We start from the raw sequence: 3176 nt of genomic DNA, 5'->3' as shown, positions 1-3176 counted from the left end.
GTTCAAGAACGCATCAAGTTTTCTTCAGTTTCAGCCCTGAAATCGAAAGATTTCTCCGTGGAATTCGTCACCAGGTATGTGGGATTTCACTAGTGGGTTCCTTTCGCCCATTAGATCCCTAGAATTCAGTCAGATTCTTGATTCCATGATTATGAACAAACCTAGGGTTTCTATAATTACAACAGATCATCGTGAATTAGTTATTTAAATGTTCCAAATCAGATTATCATGTTATTTCTCAGTTTCTTGCATGAATTTCAGAACCCTAGCTATGTATTTCTTTAGTTCTTGAATTACACATGCTAGGTCAGATATCTCAGTTATTCAGTTATACATGCCTCAGTTATTAATGCATCATTATCAGATTAATTGTTGCATTCTCAGTTTGCATGTTCAGTTCGAGCTATCCCGTATTTACAGAAATTCAGTCATACCCAGTTAACTACTTAATTCATTGGGAGTAGCATAATACCGAGTTGGACTAGGGTTTCAGCGTACCCATATAGTCCCAGAACTACGAGCCACGTAGGTGTAAGTCCCCTCTGTGGGCAACATCAGTTTAGTGATCACGCCAGCATGCCTCTATACCTCTGGCAGGGTATATTGGGTCCTCTCGATGGGGCGTATACATCGGACTCCACATTTAGCTCATGTGGTTTTATGTCGGTTATTAGTAGCTCCCACAGTTCAGTCAGACTCTATTGCATTGACCATATTTTAGTACAGTCAGTATTCAGTCTCAGCATGTTATAAATTTGGTCATTGCATCAGTTAGCTCAGTATTCAGTATTTTTCAGTATCTATATCATGTTCAGATTATTTCATTGCTTTATTGCTTTGTTCAGTTATATGTTATTTCAGCTTTACTCTATCCTGCATGCTCAGTACCTTTCAAGTACTGACGCATACGTGCGCTACATCTTCTCGTGATGTAGGTTCAGGTTCTCAGCATCCAGATCACGCTTAGATCGATTCCCGATCTTCAGTTCAGCAGCATCAGTGGTGAGTCCTCATTCTTCGAGGACTAGTGACATGTTTATCTTTATCGCTTTTAGTCTTTAGTTTCAGTTTTTGCTAGATCTAGTTGGGGCATGTCCCAACATTTCTAGTCAGTTTAGAGGCTTATTTCAGACATAGATAGATTCAGCTTAGTATTGAGTTAATATCTTCCTTGTATTAAACTCATCAGTTTTCATTTATCTCAGTTATAGTATATGGGTATTCCCATCTTTTCATCTTATTTATGATTTAGCTTCCGCATCAGTTTATTATATTTAGTATGCTCATGATCATGCCAGCAGGGTTAGCTTGGGATCACTTGTGGTCCTAGGTCCCGTGTCCGCATCTCGGGGGTAGCTCGGGGCGTGACAACATCCATCATAAAAATAAAGCAGAATATTAAAAATAAGTAAATAACAACAAGAATTCAAATTTAAAGTCTACTTAAATCATAATATATTGATATTACAAGTTTATATTTCTCTTTGTCTAGTTATATTATTACTAAATTAACTATTTAGTTTTCTTATTAATATCTCTATTTGGTTCGAGTGATGTCATGTCAAAAAGTTATTTAATTTAATAGATATTTAAGATCATGAAAGTCATTTCTTCTTAATTGTACCCAAATATCATTGCATAATAATACTGTGTAATATTGTCTTGTAAATATTTATGTTAATATTTCAAAATTAGAATTTAAATATAAAAAATTATAAGAAAGTGGGCTGGACCGACGTGCCCCACAACCCACATAATGATGGATTGGGCTTGATGTCTTCTTGTCTACTAAAAATATGAGCTAGTCCATTTTGATATGTCAAATTTCAAAGCCCGTGTGAACTACTTTGGATAAACTTTAATGACGTATATTGATAGCTCTGAATCTAAATATGATTATACAGGTTAAAACTATTGAGTTTTTAAAATCATTGATGTCCGCGTGTGAATATAAATTTGTCCCTTGTGAGTCATTGATTTAAGACATCCCTTATGGTGTGCATGCTTGTGTTTGCGTTGTGAGATGACATGATGAATTGAATATTGTTGTTGCTGACAGAATATAATGATACAATTGAGAATGATACTTTGATTTGGACTCTTGGGGTTTAGGATTTAGGATTTAGGGTTTAGGGTTTGACTTATAAGCAAGAAGTCATAAGTTAGCAATTTTAACTTATGGCTTTTGAATTATTTTTTATATTTAGCTTAAAAATAAGTATTTATAAGTATTTATTTTATTTCAGTCAAATACTATAAAACTGTTTAAAAGTTATTCTAATGTAAAAACATCTCAAAAATGCAATTCAACACATGTTCTTATACTTTTTTAAAATTGCTTAATTGAGCTTTACATGGTAACATTTGCTCATTAAATGCACGTGGATATTTATTGTTTCCCTCCTTTTTTTAATTCTCTTCTAAGGGCATCCATTTTTTTACAAGAAGCCATAAGCAAATTAATGAACTATCGCCATATAAGTCAAATCTACTCTCTTTCATTTAAGCTAATAAAAAGAACCTATTCCATTAAGAATGTCACTTATCGATCTGTTATTGAGAAAAAAACAGTATTATAAGACTCAAATATGCCCAAATGTTAGATTGACTTTGCATTAAAATAAACTCCTGAAAAAAATTATGACTAAGAAAAAATGTGAAGTAACTCAAGATAATTTTAATTGGGTTCAATCTCAACTAGAAGTGGCAAACGAACGAGTCGAGTCGAATATGAGTCGATAAAAAAAGAGTTAAATAAAATGGATAATGTACTCGACTAGACTCACATTTTAAATGGTTAAGAACGAGTTACCCAATGGAAAATATGGATACCCATATTTACCCATATTATAATAGAAATCTTGTTAAAAACTTTAAAAATAAAATAAAAAACTTTAAACTTTTTTTTATCACTTCACTCCACCCCCCTACCAGCCCCTTTACCCCCCTATGGCCAAAAAATGTAAAAAAAAAAGAAGGAATCATTTTGTTTTTTTATATAAAGAAAACATTAAAAGTTTTTTAATCATCCAACCTCCCTCCCTCCTATTAGCGCCCCCGCCCCTCCCTCCACTCTATTCCAAAAAAAAGTTAAAAAAATTATAAGAAAATTCAATTCTTTTTTTATAAAGAAAACTAATTTTTTTACCACCCTACCGCCCAACACCACCCCCTAC

Source organism: Solanum tuberosum, unplaced genomic scaffold (genome assembly GCF_000226075.1).
Source record: "Solanum tuberosum cultivar DM 1-3 516 R44 unplaced genomic scaffold, SolTub_3.0 scf00027, whole genome shotgun sequence".
NCBI lineage: Eukaryota > Viridiplantae > Streptophyta > Magnoliopsida > Solanales > Solanaceae > Solanum > Solanum tuberosum.
This window is presented reverse-complemented; position numbering follows the sequence as displayed.